We start from the raw sequence: 18,286 nt of genomic DNA, 5'->3' as shown, positions 1-18,286 counted from the left end.
TATTACCGACTTCCCTTTAACAGAGTTGGCTTTCAGATCTTCTCTAGCTGTTGCTGCCATCGAGGATTTGTCTGCATATTTGAGGAGGAGAGCCAGGAAAAATAGTTGTCTTTGCCCAAGAACATAAGTCTATCCAGTAGTGGAATAAGCCAGGGATATCTAAGCGAGCTTTGGGTTTTGCACTCAGCTTAAAAGTCATCCTTCCCTTGATCTTCTCAATGCATTTTCTTAAAGGTATTGAAAGCTGAATGTCTCTAAAGAAAGGTCTCTGCAAACAAGGCCAAGGACACTAAAACCTCAAACCCGTGTAAATGGGATCAGCTGTTTCCTGTAAACCTCTTGTTCACTAGCAGCCAGTCCGCTAACTCCACTCTCCCACGTACGCCAGCGTGTTCCTAGAATAATAATTACTCCTCAGGAGGGTTAAACAAGGGGTCAGAAATCACATAGCTAGTGAATGGACTAGCAGAGTGAGGGTAGACTCTATCTCGACACTCAAGCCTGATCTTCCCTGCCATACTGTTTCTCTGTGTGCAGGACACCATTCCGAGTCTTTACGGTAAGTCTGAAGAAGTGTGACATAAACAACTGCCCTGAAGGAGTTTCATTCTCATTCTGGAAATAAGATGAAGACACATATTGATTAAGTAACAATAAAACATTGAAATCATCCAAAAGGTCACACAGCAGCAGAAGTGTCTTTAATATCAAAATTTCCCAGAAAGTTGCAACTGTAGAAAATACTTAACGTGTGTTCTGGAGGTGATAAGTTGAACAGCTTAACCCCTAACTGATATTTCACTTTGGGAGAGCAAAGAAGAGAAGGGAAATGTGGGATTGGACTGAGGAGAGCCCAGATACCCTAGCTGGGTTCTGTGTTTTCTAATCAGGGCATTCTATTCTGCTGCCTAGGGAAACATACTGTCCTTCCAACGCACTCTTCTATTGTCCATTGTCTGTCTATGGTCGTGGTTTTCACTGTATTTTAAGATGATAGTTACTACTTGAATAAACAGTGGTTACATTTTAAAAAGGCTAGGAAGGCACATAGTCACTGATAAAACATACTTTAATCTTGCTTCTTGGAGCCAGTGCGCCCAACTCTTATTTTTTTCCCCTATTGGTGATTCATAAGTAGGGAAAGCAAACTCTTCTGCAAGTTGAGGTGGTGTAATGTTTAGGTTAGAGAGAGCTTCCTTGGGTCCCTGAATTATCTCCAGAAGCCTAATTGAGCATAACATCACCTTCAAGAGTAGTGTCTATTGAGTACCGAAGTTCCAAGTACGCAGGACAGTTAACATAACATTTTAATTTGAAGTTTGTTAAACTATCATAGAAATGATCGTTTCCTTTTTAGAAGCCAATCCTTAAGTTCAAGAACTCCTGATTTATAAACAGGGCTGCTGGCCTTGAAGTCATCCCTTCTCACGCTGAAGTCCTTTTGTGATAAATTATTTTATCCATGCACTTATTGCTTCACCCTTTTACACAACGCCAAGAATTTCAGATACAGTTTAAGTAAGTTGTAAGTTCCTCTGCAGTCCTGAGATTACCCTCCCAAGTTTTTAAAATAAGAATAACATTGAGCATTTGGATGGACTGACACAGGAAGAAAAAGCCTCTTTGTATCTATATTATTTGGAAATTTGTATTTTCCTTTGGGTTAAAAATAAGCACAGTGGCATACCTTTCTAATGAGTAAAGTCAGAAAATGAAAATTAATTTTGTACTACTGATTGTTACCTATTTTAGATAGATAACAATTGTTGGACTTAGATTATCGAAAGTGTCACCAAATAGCTATGCATTTGCCCCACATTGTGTGGCCCTTTCATAGAAACAATTTCACTAAATGTTTGATTTGCCTTTATTCTCACAGCTAGCAGTGAGGGATACACTAAGACTAGAGGCTGTTAAATTGGCTTTCACTTGACCTCTAAAGGTGTCATTGAAATGGGGGGAAATATCTTTCAGGCCTTGACTCTGAGAAAAGCTTTGTTTCCCCTGAGCAGGAAATAAGAGTTTATTGCTGTTGTGGGCTCTATAACCGATGTTGTTTACCTCTTTGCCTTGGCCACTGGGAAGTTCAGAATTAAGTTGAGCCAATGTAATTAGTCAGGACTTTACTATAGGATTCATGTATTTGCCATAACTTACCCCCTGGCTTTATTATATATTCTACCTTTTATCCTATAAGGTTTTAGTTCTTTTAAACATGACATCTACTATTTTGGATTGAATTGCATCCCCTTAAAATTCCTGTGTTGAAACCCTAACCACCAATGTGACTCTATTTGAAGATGAGGCCTCTTAAAAAATAATTTAAGTTTAAATGCGATCATAAGGGTGGAACCCTAACCAGATAGGACTGGTGACTCTAAGAAGAGGAAGAGTCAGCAGAGACCTCTCTCTTCGTGTGCAGGCACAGAGGAAGGGCCGTGTGAGAACACAGTGAAAGGTGGGCCTCTGCAAGCCAGGAAGAAATGTCTCACTGGGAACCAACCTTGCCAGCACCTTGATCTTGGACTTCCAGCTTCCAGAATTGTGAGAAAATAAATTTCTGTTGTTTAAGTCCCCAGTCTCTAGTATTCTGTTTTGCAGCCTCAACAGACTCATACATCTACCATAATCTTTTTTTTTCTCAACAGTGAAAACTTCAAGGTAGGAAATAGAAATTACACTGTGTAAGCCATGTGCCCATCTCTTCTTCCCTTGTCTTCTTGGAGATATTGGTCTATCTCTGTAGCCTCTTCGAGAGATTACTGTGGGTGCAGTGTACTTCCAGAACATTTACGTCACCTATTCTATCTAATGTTCAGAAGTTCTCTCTCCCTTTAGCCACATCTTCCTCCTTTATCTGTTGTGTGTGTGTGGAGAGAGGGAGCAAATCCAAGGAACTGTGCTTTTTTATTCAAATAATAAAATCTCAGTCCATGTTAACCCATTTCCCTGTCTTATAAATGCTTCAGCCTTAGATGTCAATGGCTTTCTTGGCTCTCGCTCCCTGGTCTAATAATAGCTGTTCCATAAGGGCCAAGGATGGACTCTGATTTCAGTGGTTTCTGGCTCCTGTTCACTTACATAGAAGCAAAGATGAGATCAGGGGAACATGAACTTGGGGCTACATCTGGCATTTTATAGAGTACCTAAAATCAAACACGTCTTGCCACTTCCTTATGAAACTACAAAAATCCTCCCAAATAATCCAGAGACATAAAGAATTCATATGCACTCTACTGTGAAAACTTTGTTACTAATTCTTATGAATGAATAACCATGACCTTATTATGCCAGGGAGCATTTGTCCCTTCCCTGCCTTGAGTTACATTATACATTACAAAGATTTCTATGTTTACTAACAATACATGACATCCCCCTCAAAATGTCATCTCTCTAATGAATAGGCAACTTCACTGACCAAGAGAGATGAGAGGAGATTTACAGTTTCTCTCCCCACAATTAGTAATATGAACTGAGTCATTCCTAAGAAGTAAAGATGACAGAGGGTTGCAAATTGATTTCTTAATGCTATGTGATCAATTTAGGACATTTATAACATAAATTTTGTATCCAAGTAGCTTGCTATGTTAAGAGTGCTTGGTTGTTTCATCAGCACTTGTCTTAGTTAGTTAGCTTCTATAACAAAATACCATAGACTAGGTTGCTTAAACAATAAATACTTATTTCTGAAGACTGGAAAGTCCAAGGTCAAGGGGCCAGCAGATTCAGCATATCTGGTGAGCTCTCTTCCTGGGTTGTGGATGACCATCTTCTTGCTGTGTCCTTGCATGGCAGAGAGAGAGATCATCTCTCTCATGTCCCTTCTTCTGAGGGCACTAATACCCTTCATGAGACCTCCACCCTAATAACCTAATTATCTCCCAAATGCCTTTCTTCCAAATATCATCACGTTGGGGGTTAGGGCTTCAACTTGGAATTATGCGGAACAAAATTACTCAGTCCATAGCACCACCGATTTGAGAAATAATAAGGCAAAAGCCCTACTCTTGGAGGGATTTCCTTAAAGTTGAGAGGGAGCCCTCATTCACCCTGAACACTTTCATCCAGCTTTAGTTGTCTTGAAATGTTGGTCTTGTCTTTTCAAAAGAATATTTGAAACTTTCACAGAGTGACCTAAAGGTCAAACTTTTGATCAGATAATAGGGTGAGAGCTTCTAGTGAGACATGGCCAGGAGTGTGCTCAGTAGACAATATTGTGACCAGGAGGTCCCAGAGAGCTAATAGCTGTCAACAGTCTCAAAGATTTCAAAGGTCACTCTCTACTACTTTTAATCCTAGACTATTAAGAGCCGCAAACTTCTCAAAATGAAAACATTCTGAACAGAATCCTTGAGCAGACACTCTGCGAGCTTACCAGCTATTCTTGAAAGATGAATAGGTGTTCAGAGCTAGGACTGTGTTTGCCTTTGGTACCTGAAAAGGACAAAAAATTTCTATGAAACCTTTGAAACAAACGTGTGATCTTGACTTAACTCAGGAAAAACAGACCCAAGACCCTCCTTTTTTCCAGGCAGCTCAACTTCATTTCAACTTTACCTCTAGTTACTTTCATTTTGAGTAGTAAAAGAGTTTTCCAGGCCAAAAAGAAATGCTTGATCCTATAAAATAAATACCCAATATATATATAATTACACACACATGTATTTGTCTATGTGTGCCTCTGTTTATATATGTGTGTGCAGATAAATTTCTCTCTCTCCTACATGAAAATTTGCATTTACTTGTTATTACCTTTTTTCCTTGTGAAATTTCATCATTGTTTCAATCATTATTTCTCAGATATAATGCTTATATTTTACAGAACTTCAAAGATAGGAGTGTTTTAGAGGATGTTCTCTCAGCCATACTAATTGATTTAATTCCTTAGTGCCGACACTCCACTAATTCACTGGTTTGGGTATGGTGACCTATATCAACTAACATTAGGTGAAGATTGGAAGATGTGTGTGAAAGTAGGATGCAGCTAACGTCCATTTCTTGCCTTTTAGGTCCTATTATATGCATCCATTTTGTAAGAATAAAAAGTCTGAGAGTCTTCTCTTGATAGTTCAACAGCTGGTGACAAAAATTTATTTACTAAGCAGATATTCTAAGTGAGTTATCTCCAAATGTTTTTGACTGTTTCTTCATCAAGAAAAAGTATCTTTATCAGGCAACCCAAACATATGTATATCTGTACTACTGTGGAAATATATTACGTATAAGACACATGTGAAAAGTAGAAAATTTAAAATTGTGACATAAAGATGAAGTAAAAAAAATTACAAAAATAATTTTTTATTATGTTTAATAATGGTACAAAAACACTTTGCTTTCATTAAAATATTACTACTATTTACATTAGTCTGAGTAGTACTGGCTCCCCAGCAGTAACAATGAGTTCTCATTGGCTTATCTCAATAAAATTTATCTCTTCCTCACATCAGAGTTCAGTGTGGCTGTGCTTTCATTGGAAATTTCTTCTCATGTAACTCCAGGCTCAGTCCATCTTGTAATGTTGCAACACGAGTCCTCCACAGTCACTTAAAAATGGGGAAGTAAAATCTAAAAGATTACACAAGAAGTGTTAAGGGCCAGGCTCAGAAGCAGTGTGCAACTGAATTTACATTTCATTGGCCAGAAGTCAGCCAGATAACCCTGATTTTACTGCACATGATCAGAAATGAGAACTGAGGTCTTTATACGTGTCCAGGAAAAGAAAATGATGGAGTGAACACCTAGCATTTTTTCTGCCATGATAATATTTATTATTGTTATTAATAACATTATTATTAATGTATTTTGATTAATTTAGTGAGAACAATACAAATAAATAACCTTAATATTTTATAAAATATTGATTTGACACACTGTGTTACAGAAATTCAAAGATCTGGTTCCAAATTTAATTATCTCAAAACTGGCTTTTAGGGCTGTTATTGCTGAAAAAGTTACTTTGCAAAGATATGTAGGTTCAAAGGGGAAAAGAGAATTTGAAAAAGACATTTTAATGTTTTATATAGAACTTAAAACTCTTTTGACTAACAAAGGAAAGTATTTTAGCTTTTGACCATATTGTTGTCCATTACTTCTTGCAGGCATTTCTCTGCAGTGGGAAAACCAAGTGGTGCTCTAATGATTTCAGTCTTTTGCCATTAATGAATCTCGAAAGTGGTTCCTAAGCATTTATTTTACCTTGAGGGAAATTTTAAAAAGTACTTGTTTTAGTGCCAAATATATTAAAGCATTATTAGAAAAATCAAAGAGTTACGTCTTGGTCATGATGGCATCATACTATTATTTACCTGTCAATTCTCAAGGCACAATATGCCCTTAGGAGGAGATTCATAATTCATTAAAATAGTTATAAATCCATGGTTGGAATAGTCTCCCTAATAATTTTAAATATTTTCAGGTTAACATCTTATTTTTACTTCGCAGCATGGCTGATAAAAGTTTGTTCTAATAGAATGGTTACCTTCTCCATGTTCTTGGATTTTGTTGTGTTTGAGTTGTTAATATTATCTGCAATCTGCAATTTCTTAATAGGAATATTTTAAGCCTCTTACTCATTTTATTACATGAGATTGTTTAAAACTGAAGGCTATGATTTATAAATTCACTTAAGGGGGTAAAAGTAAACTACAAATTATTGCAATACACTAAAAGAGAGAAAAATGAATGAAACTTCCAGTGCCAATCTCTCCTTGTTTGGGAGTTTCCACTCTTCCCTCTGGAGATCTCTTGACCAGTTGCCTGGTGGCCTGAGTGAGGCCTCCCATGTCCATCTATGTTTTAAATATTTGTAAAATAATTGACATATTTACAAATAAAGACGAGTAGAAGTTCTAATATTTTCTTCCTTCAACCCAGTGGAGCATCTTAAGCATTCCCTGAGTGTACATGCCCCACGTTTTAGGACGCTGCTTTAGGAATCAGCAGGGGGCACCTCCTCCAAAATGGTAAGAGATGTTACAACGAATTAATCCTAAAAGTTTTAGGTAGAAAAGCTTTGAAATAAAGCTAGTTGTATTTTCCTATAAATTAATTTTAGTTTTCTAGTTTAGTATTATTTTCATTTTATTTTGTATCATCATCTTTCAGTGTTTAAGTTTTCTGAAATCTTAATCTGGCCCTGGATATTAGTCTGCGTGAAATATTTTTATGTTAAAAGTTCTGGTGCTGGCCCCGTGGCCCAGTGGTTAAGTTTGCGCGCTTCGCTTTGGCGGCCCAGGGTTTCACTGGTTTGGATCCTGGGCGCGGACATGGCACTGCTCATCAGGCCACGCTGAGGCAGCATCCCATGTGCCACAACTAAAATATGCAACTATGTACTGGGGGGATTTGGGGAGAAAAAGCAGAAAGAAAAAAAAAGAAGAAGATTGGCAACAGTTGTGAGCTCAGGTGCCAATCTTTAAAAAAAACAAACAGAAGTTCTGGACTGGGAATGAGGAGAAGCATGGAGGGTTAGGCATGGGAAGAGTACTGGCCAACAAGGCTATTTCTGCCCGCCTACTAAAATCGAGGTCACTTCAGCTTTTGGTTTATGCAAGAAATAAGCGAGGTCCTGTGTTTTAATGTCCATCCAATTTGACGTTAAAAAAAGTTAAAATAACTAGTATTCATGTATACATTTTCTAGATTTGTATGTGGATTTTACACTACTTTGGGCAAAATGTGATTATATCTACTGAATATATTGCAGTGCTTAAGCCTGGGGCTCTGAAGTTAGCTTTTCTGGGTTTGAACACTAGGCCTCGCTACTTAAGATGTACACAGCGTTGACAATTTATTTAATATCCTTAAGACCCAGTTTTCTATCTCATAAATATATTTGAGGGTTAAATAAGATAATACACAAAGCTGAGTACATCTGAGAGACAATGTGTGTTGAATACGTTAGATTTATTATTTTTATTACTAATATATTCATGACTACTGCTACAGAATAGTGCAGGGATATATATATATATAAAATCACATTTTTAAGTTTCTTGATTCTTCCTTAGGCCATTCATACTGAAATCTTCTGTATAACCTAAATGATGTCCATTGACTCTCTTGTGCTATATAAATCCAAGGGTAAAATATAAATGTCAGAATTTGGGTTTCATTGAAGCTCTTAAAAGGATCTGCTAAGACCCTGGAGTGTTTTATTTTTAAGCACTCTTGTATATTTACATGTTTATTTTAATTTTTTACCATGAGATCAACTATGGTTTTTCCAGTGATCCACTGATAAGACACTTCTAGATTTTAGCATAGACTACTAACAGAAAATATAAGAACAACAAAATTGTCCTATTTGTATCACAGTGTGACCCATGACTCAAGATCAGTTTCGAAGCCAATAAAGAAATGAAAAATAAGCCAAGAACTGAATTCATATTTGGACTGTTGTATTCTGGGTGTGTCACGGGGCTTCACAACCTTTTAGGTTAGATTACTTACTCTGTTCTCATTTCCCCATGCTGCATGTGTTTTTCAGGGAGAACTTCCTATATAAAAGGCTCTGGTCCATACCAGCTGTCAGAAGTTTGTTTATAATGATCAATTCGAATGAGCAAACATTGAATGCCTATCATATAACTGTGCAAAGTGGCAGGACCCAAACAAGGAAACAAATAATTGGGTCTGCCTTTCAAGGGCTCAAACTGCAACTGAAGAGCCAGAGAGAAGAGGAGGGAGAGAGGGAGAGGGGGGAAGGGAGAGAGGGTGGGGTGTCCCACAGGCCTTTACAGAGATAAGCACTTTAACAAAAGAACAAACAAATTGCAATAGAAGAGGAAGGGATATGAGCTAAATCATTTAAATAGTTTGCAGAAGATAAGGGCCCTTTCTCAAACCCACCTATAAACTAAATTTCTTACTTGATTTCGAAACAGAAGAGAGACATCTAGGTTTCCATTTCTTATTCCTTTTATTTTTAAAATAAAATCATATTTTAATTCCTAAAGATGTAATGCTACAAATGGAGATTGTATTTGCCGAGTCTATAGGATATCTCACTGCTTTCAACAAGCCTGCTTCGTTTTATACACCGTGTTAATAAGACCAGAACTTTTCTAGTCTCCCCCAAGCTTTGCAACCTAAAGCAGAGAGAGGCTGCTTCTAAGGGAGTTCCTGGTAGCAAGTGGGAGTTACCTGGGAAAGGATGGGTTAGGGAAAGGTTCCTGAAATGGTAGCGCGGGTAGAGCAGACAGCAGGTCATTAAGATATGTATTTACATGCTCGTTCTACAGCTGATGAAGATGTTACAGAGGGTAAGTGCATCGCTCAGGTTTATATGGCTAGAAAGTTCAGACCTGGGGTTTGAATCAGGTCTGTCTGATTCCTAAGCTAGTCCTTATTTCTGCTATATCATAATCCTCTCCTGGAAACAATTAAAATCCTGCCATAGAGGGAAGTCTTCTTGGACATTGAGCTGTAAATAATTTTTTATTCTGTGTTAACTGTTCTTGTGGATACTAGTTTATTATGGATCAGTTATTAGAGATGAGCAAGAATAATTAGAAAAATTGAACCAGGGTTTCATCTATTAGGAAGAGAGGCACAGAATCTCCTAATTTAATGGAAAGTTGAAGCTCGTCAGGTCCAGCCTCCGTAATCAATTGATGAAGTCCAAAGAAGTGACGTGACTTATCCTAGTTTTCAGCCACCTCGTAACAAAGCTGCTATTAGAATCGGGATCTTCTGATACCCCATCTAACCATTTGTCAGCACACATTCTTCCCTTAGTCTCTGTCTGGTAGTTGTAACTGCAAAATTAGAACAACTGACAATATTCCAATCTTTCTTAAGCATTTTCTTGGCTGAATAAGTTTGTGCGTCCAGGAGCAGGTGGGACTCTAGGCTACAGAACCTTCTTCACCCTGCATCTACGCTTGCTTAGGAGCAATGGGTAGAAGGAAATATTTTAGCAGTTTTCCAAGATCCCTTTTTGTACTACACGCCTCTCCGCGGATTTGATTGTTTCAGGTGAACATAGGGAAGCATAACATACTGCTTAAGAGCAAAGCTTTTGGCACAACATCAGGATTTGATTCCTGGGTCTACCCCTCTCTAGCTATCTGACTTTGGGCAAGTATCATCTCCATGACTCAGTTGCCTAATATCTAAAATAGAGTGGATAATAATGTGTCAGAGTTGTTATGGGGACTGAAAAAGGTACTACATGGAAATACACATTGTGTTTCTTGGAATCTCATTCTTTTTTATTGCTGAGTGATAATCCATTATATTTATTCATTGGCCCATTGATGGGCAATTAGGCTATTTCCATTTGGGGGCTATAATAAATAACGCTGATATGAACATGTTGTACAAGTCTTTTTGTGAATATATATTTTCATTTTTCTTGAGTAACTACTTAGGAGTAGAATTTCTGGGTTATAGGGTAGGTGTCTACTTAACACTACTAAAAACAGCCAGATCTTTTCCCAAAGTGGTTGTAGCATTTCATATTCCCACTAACAAGGTATGAGACATCAGTTGACGTTGTTAATTTTCTCTATCATATGTGTTTTGTCTTTCATTGATTTCTGCTGTTGTCTTTATAATTTCCTTCATTCTCCTTATTTTGGAATTACTCTTTTCTTTTTGTGTCTAACTTCTTAAGGTATAATCTTAGGACTTTGGGTTTAGATTTTTCTTCCTTTTTAATATAAGCATGTCAAGCTAGACATTTTCTTCTAAGCACTGAGTTAGCTATATCCTACAAATTTTGACATGTGTTTTCATTATTGTTTAGTTATAAATATTTTCTAATTTCTCTTTTTTTAAAAAACTTTACGATTTTGAAACAGTTTTTTATTTATAGGAAAAATTGAGAAGATAGTACAGAGAGTTCCCATATACCCCACACTCAGTTTTCCCTGTTATTAACATCTATATCAGTTGGTGAATTTGGTACAATTAATGAACGATTATTGTTATTGTTAGGTGCTATCAAGTCAGCTCCGACTCCTGGTGACCTTATGAATGAGTGATGTCCACAGTATAGGGTCCTCAACAGCCCTACTCAGCTCCTGTAGACTCAAGCCTATGGCTTCCTTTATGAAATCGATCCATCTCATATTTGGTCTTTCTCTTTTCCTACTGCTTTCTACTTTTCCCAGCATTATTGCCTTTTACAAAGAATGCTGCTTTCTCCTGACATGCCCAACGTAGGACAGCCTCAGTTTCATCATTTTTACCTCCAGTGATGGTTCAAGCTTAATTTGCTGTAGGACCCACTTGTTCATCTTTCTGGCAGTCAGGGAATCCACAGAGCTCTCCCCTACACTGTATTTCAAATGAATCAGTTTTTTTCCTGTCAGCCTTCTTCCCTGTCCAGCTTTCGCACTTCTGCATAGTAATTGGAATACAAGGCTGTGGATAATCTTGGCCTTAGTCTCTAATGACACGTCCTTACACTTGATGATCTTTCCCACTTCTTTCATTGCTGCCCTTCCGAGTCTCAGTCTTTGCTTGATTTCTTGGCTGCAGTCTCCATTTAATTTGATGACTGAATTAAGTTAAACAAGATCTTTAACGATTCCAGTGTCTTCATTGTCTACTTAAAGTTGTGTAGTTCTTCTGTGGTCATGATTTTTGTCTTCTTGATGAACCATTATTGGTATAGTATTACTCACTAACATCCACACTTTATTCAGATTTCCTTAGTTTTTGCCTAATGTCTTTTTCTGTTCCAGGATCCCATAGGATATTACAATACATTTAGTAATTATATCTCCCCAGGCTCCTCTTGGTTGTGGTAGTTTCTTACACTTTTCTTGTTTTTGATAACTTTGTCAGTTTTGCTATTAATTTTTCATCAACTTTTAATTAATTAAAATTAATGCTATTTTAAAAAAAATTGGGGACTTGAATTATAATCCTGCATGTTACTATTTTTAAAGCACCATTTGAAACACCTTTTTGCAGATCTTGGTGAATATACCATGAATAAGTGAAAAGAATGTGTATTTGGCAATTATTGAGTTCATTGTTGCATAATTTTCAGTTATGGCCACATTAATGTTGTTGATCTTGTTTCTGTTTTTTTCTGATTTTCTGATTTGTCCAGTTGTTCTATCAGTTGTGGAAAACAGGATAATAAAATCTCTGGCTATGATTATTGAATTGTCTCTCCTCCCTTTTTTTCTGTCACTGTTGAAATTTTGGTATTAAATATACACATTTATGGTCTCTGACAAATGGACCTCATTATCATTGTGGGCTATCTCTATTTTAGTCTGGTAATACTCTTTGCCTTAAAATGTATTTTATCTAAAGTTAATATAGTCACTCCTGCTTTCTTATGCTTACTGTTTGCATGATATATTTATTTCCATTTACTTTATTCCTACCTGTGTCTTTTTATGTAAAACATATCTCTGATAGAATAGACTATATAGCTGGGGCTTAGAGTTTTATGCCTTGTGAGAATTCCTGCCTTTTAGTTAGAAGAATATTATGAAATTTTACATGGCAGGATAGTGGACCACAGCAAAGCACAGAATTATTAGCTTTTAATTTCAAAAGCCACAGTCAGGGTTTTCTCAGTCTTCAGGTTAAAGATTCCGTAAGCTGGATAAGGTAAACAGGAGAACAACACACAGAGAAGTGGAGTTTGCACCTGAGTTGCTCTCAACCTCACTAAGAGCTTGGCAACTTTCATCCCCAGGGCCAGTAAGGTTTGGAGCAGTGGGGTTATTGCATAGAAACTTCCCGGGTTATCCATTTCTCCCCTGTACAACCTTGAGCAAGTTACTTTACCTCTCAGACTATAATGTTTCTCTTCCGGAAAATCTCAAATATCTTAGATTCTTAAATTCTTAGCATAAATATTACTTGGCCAGAGAGACCTGTCAGGTCACATGACCAGAAGTTCATCCCTACCTTATCTTTTCATAATATTTTCCATCATGGCACTAATCAAAATTTGCAACTTTTATTTATTGATGTGTTAACTTTTTCATTATCTTACTCTTCCAATAGGCTGCAATATACACGAGGACATGTTTAATGAATATTTTTATCTCTACATATATCTAATGCCTAGTCCAATGCCCTGACAGGATTATAATTAATATCTTCTGTTGTGTATTTATGATTGGCCAGACAGTCCTCTAGGTATTTATAGGAAATTTTCACAGCAATCCTGTGAGGCAGATATAATTATTTTTATGCTTATTTTACAGGTAAAGAAAACAACATAGGATCAAAAAATGTTAAGGAACTTGTCTCAAGATAAAAACTAGAATAAGGTACAGATCATTTGACTCAATACTTTTGTCTTAACTAATTCTTAGAAATATTCTATACCAGTTCATAGGAATGTGGTAAGTGCTCAGAGAGTATTTTTAAATGAATAAATGAAAGCTTAAAAGCTAACAATTTGAATTTTGTGCTAAATAACTTACACAAAATCATCTAACTTAACTCTCTCAACAATGTCATGACACAGAAGCTGCCGTAATTCTATTTAATGATGCAGTATTAAATGACTAGGCCAAAGTTATACACCTAATTTGTTTAAAGGTTAGAGCTTAAATGCATATCTTCATCATTAATTTTCACTCCAAAATTTTTGACAGGATGAAATAAGGAAGCGTTGTGAAGGTTCTTTGTAAAGTGCAGACCAACTCCTGGTAGAGAATTCGAATTGGAATAGTGTCATGGATAGTCTGTGGTGGGAGGAATCTCATCACAACTCTTCACGCCCCCCAGTATCACCTTTTTTACAGTGAGACTTGCAATTCCTTCCACTAAGAGACAAAGTCTATTTAACCACCCCCCACCCCCCATTATCTGAGCTCGTCTTTATGACTTGTTGGCCAATGAGACAAAAAACAATATGACACAAAGTCTTGAAAATAACCGGTGTATTGGGACTTTCCTGCTTGCCACTCTTGGGAATACTGCAACCATCACGATGTGAATAAGTCTGGGCAAGGTTGTGGGTTAGTGGGAGACATGTGGTCTGTCACCCCACTGACACTGAATCTACTGCCAGACTGGTGAGTAACGCCGTTCTGATCATCCAGCCCCAGCTGAGCTGCTGCATGGACCCAGACTACAACGGCCCCGCCAACTCACAGAATTATCAGAAATAATAAACTTTGTTGTTTAAGCCAAAATGTTTCGGGGTGATTGTTACCCAGCAAGAATTAACTGACATAATTCCCACCTTTGGTTTGCACCACTAGTACATGTTCCACATGGTGGTTGTGGTGGAGGAGGAGGTGGAGTGAAGATAAGATAAGCAATCGGAATTAAGGTGCCCCATACAGGTGATAACCTGATTTACTTGTATTTAGAGGGAAATATGAGCTCAATTATGGCCAAACACATTGAACTCTTAATGTCAAATAATTATGTTGTAGATGAAATACTTTTTGGTAATTATATTTTACTGAAAAGAATGTTATGGAGGATTTTTTCTTCTATTATTCAAACCCACTACCTGGCTTATTTTGTAAGACATCTTGGAAAGGATGTTAATTAATTATCATGCTAAGCTTGTTCTGCAGTGTTGGCCTCATTTGAGGAATCGATGTTAAGAAGCACTTCTGCAACGTTTCCTCCAGATCATTTTGTCTAATCACCTTCTAACAGCAAGACACATCATATAAATGCAAATATTTCTTGTCACTTAAAACTGTAGAATCCAGTAGAATCCATTTTATAAATGGTAAACTTTGCCAAGACAAGCGTGGTGAGCTCACAAATTCAAACATACGGTTGACCGTCATCGATCAAAAGTAAACTGGATATTTTTATCATAAAGCAAACAGAAGTCCATTTAAAATATACAATACTTAATGAGTTATAGAGTTCATGTTTGTGATTGTATGGGACAACTCATCCAGACACCAAACGCCAAGTTTCTTTCTTCTTGGACAACTCAGTTTAGTCTTTTGTCTTTGGTCAAACAGCATATGCCATGCACATGGAAAAAGCATAGGGTTCAGAATCTAAAGAATCCTGTTTGATTATCAGTACTATAATTAATATGCCATGTTTTGTGGGATAATTAGACTACTTAATATCTTTTGAAATAAATTTTATCTCCAACAAAACTTATATTTGTTAAATATTTATTATGTGCCAGGCACTGAACCATATGCCTTATATGGGCGATCTCATTAATTCTCATAGAAACCCTCTGAGGTAGAATTTTCATTACTTTCATTTTACCTATAAGGAAATTAAGGTTTGGAGAGTTTAAGCAACTTGTCTGAAGTGATAAAGTCTGTCATTTGTAGAGCCAGGATTCTAGACAGTTCTCCAGAGCCCAAAATTGTAGTTACTTTCCCATAGTCCTTCTCTCTCCACATTGCTTCCATCTCAGTTCTCTTGAGAATTTTCTTCCTTTTCAATATCAAAGGATTATAATAAGGATAAAATGAGAATGCATATGTAAGAGTTTATGTCCTTGAAAGGACCATACATATTAATATCCATTCAACAAATAATTATGAGCAGCTACCATGCAAATAACAGTTGCCAGACTGAATTTCAACCAAACTAGTGTATGGATGCAGATTGTTACTTCAAGGAATGTGTGCTAAAAGTCAGAATTGTCCTCCATGACACCAAGTTCAGAAAGTTAGCAATGTATCCAAAATATTTTTGTTGCCTTTAATAACTCTGTCGATCATCTGTGAATGTATATAAATATTTTTGAATTAGTATGTGTATCTTTACTCCCTACCTCTGGGATAACAAGTTCCATATGTTTATTCTTAACTCAGTTGTCCTTTTGTTTGTGGCTTAAAGTCTTTCTCAAATTTCAAAGAATGTTTCTAGTATTCTGAGAGTTTATGAATGAGTTTATATTCAATTTACTTAAATCCTTCATGATTGAATAGATTTCAATTATATCTTTCTAGGTCTTTGTTTTCCCATCTTCCAAAACTGAAGAGTCATAATATTTTGAAACTCTTTTTTTTTTTTAGAAACATTAGGTGTTGTCTATGTAATGCCAAACATCTGGCTGAAAATGGAATAAAGAAGGAAACATCAGGATGTATTCACATATCCAGCTGTTTGGCATTAGATAACTGAGTTTCTAGTTCTCATCCAGATACTTAGAGGCAGGGAATATGTGGCCATATCTTTCTTTCTCTAAGGGTTACTGAGTGGTGCAAAAGGGTAATAGGGTTTAGAAATGATAAATCAAGATGTCATGGCGTCAACTCATCCAAAAAGGTGATTGGATTCAATTTCTGTTCTCTGGCTTTGAAACAATAAGATGATTTCCTCTAGTGACTTGCAATGGCAGAGAACTGAAAATGAGTTTCCAAAAGGGAAGCCTCTGAGAGTGTTTAGTAACCAGACGGGGGCTTTGTTGCTGTTGTGGTAGGTTTTAAAGTTAGGACATCCTGTGGTTTGGTAGGGATTAGAGAAAGTGGCCAGGAAAAAACATTAAGGAAGTGTTCTCAAAAACCCTTTTCTCAAATGAGGCCATAATTGTCTAACTTGTATATAGTTGCATTACTTTTGTAATGTACCGCACAAGACATCTTACAAGATAAATTAGCTACAACATTTGGATAACGGAAGAAAAGGGCCATTATAATAGTATATACAATGAGCAAAGTACTGCAGTTTCTAATTAAGTGCCCAAGTCCGATGTACAATGAACTATTTGTTGAACTTTTAAAATATAATTTGGAATCTTTGAATAAATGACTTACAGCCATGCAGTAAAAACAGTGACATTTATGCTGGGACACATGGATTGCATTATCTTTTCTGAGGCTTGCTTGCTCTTCCACAGACTAGGCCTGACTACCTGGTATAGCCAGGAAGCAAGGAGCCAGGTGGCTTGGCAGGAAGGACCCTACTCCACCTTGGTTGGCAGTAAGCCAAAGATCATTTTGAAAGAAATCCTTAACTCAGATTAGCTGTTGTCTGGGAGGTGGTGCCTTTCGATTTTGAAATGTTAGTGGGCATCAAGGACAAAGAAATCCCAAGAGGGCCCAGGGAACTGTGCAATACCTTTAGAAGGGTTCCTTGGATCATATTGTACAACTGCCCACTTCCTGAAATTTGCCTTCAGGGAGAAATTGAAAACCTTCCTTGTGCAAGGGTGTATAACTTAAGGACTAGAGAGCACATGCCATCATGTTCATGCATATATTTTGATCCTTTTAACAGTCTTAAGTCATTTGAGGTTCCCATTTACTTGGATTTGGCTAGAAACAGTCTCTCAGTTCTCAGAAAAAAAAAATATCTTAAAGATCTACAAAGCAGGCTCAAGAGGCTTCTTGGACATCAAACTTCTCTTACAAAACATTTTTGATTAGTCAAGTGTAAACAAATCAGATTCATAGAGGCCAAAGTTTTCTTGACAAACATGAGCTTACAACAAAGGGATAGGGGTTGAGGGGGAGGAAGAAGAGATGGAGAAGTCTTGATAAAACACGTGCTGAGTTTGCTGATCACAAAGTATTATGCAAAGATTTCTTGATACGTGAACACAACCGGAGCTGGATTCATTCAAGACTGCTATTGCTCCAGCAAGAAATGTGGTGATAATATTTGGTTCAGTTGCTATTTAGTATTTGCCCAAAGCGTCTCTGATATACAACCCCCCCGTCAGAGTACAGCATAGTAATTGATACTACCAGTATCCTTACATGCCTTTTTTTTTTCTGGCAGAATCAGAATTTCTTCCTTAGCAAATGTAAATTTAATCATCCCTAGAATTCAGGAAGTACAAGTAAGGACATCAGAAAAGAATTCCTGTACGAAAGATCCTTAAAACAAGTTTTAAAGGATATGAAGGATTTAACCATTCATACACATATGTTCAAATCAACAGGGAAAAAATACTTCAAAGTACAATAAAGCTGGATGGTGTATTTACGAAACTACAAATAGTCTAGATTCCTGGAATGTCAAATTTGGGAGGAAATGGAAGAGGACGAGATTGGAAAGGAAAGCAGGGTTCCAAACGTGGTAATATTTTGCGTGTGATGATTAACCTTGGAAAGATTGTAATGAGGAAGAAGAATGAGCATATTAAACATCATGCTGGCTGCAATGTGAAAAATGGAGCTAAGACTATGAGCAGGGTAAAAGGTTTGAGTGATGTTGCAATATTCCAGGAAAGAGCTGAGATGGGAAGGCAAGATGAGGAGATTAAATAAGAGAATTCCTCTCTCCAGTTGCAATACTAAAAACTAGAAATCATAGAGAAGTAGTATAGAGCCTTCCAATAAGCACAGCCTCTAGAACACAGATTTTGGGTCCAAAAGTCTGGGTTCAAATTCTACCTTCATTACTCACCAAC

Source organism: Equus quagga, chromosome 16, assembly GCF_021613505.1.
Source record: "Equus quagga isolate Etosha38 chromosome 16, UCLA_HA_Equagga_1.0, whole genome shotgun sequence".
NCBI classification, from domain to species: domain Eukaryota; kingdom Metazoa; phylum Chordata; class Mammalia; order Perissodactyla; family Equidae; genus Equus; species Equus quagga.
The sequence above is the reverse complement of the archived record's forward strand: the minus strand, read 5'-3'. Positions refer to the sequence as shown.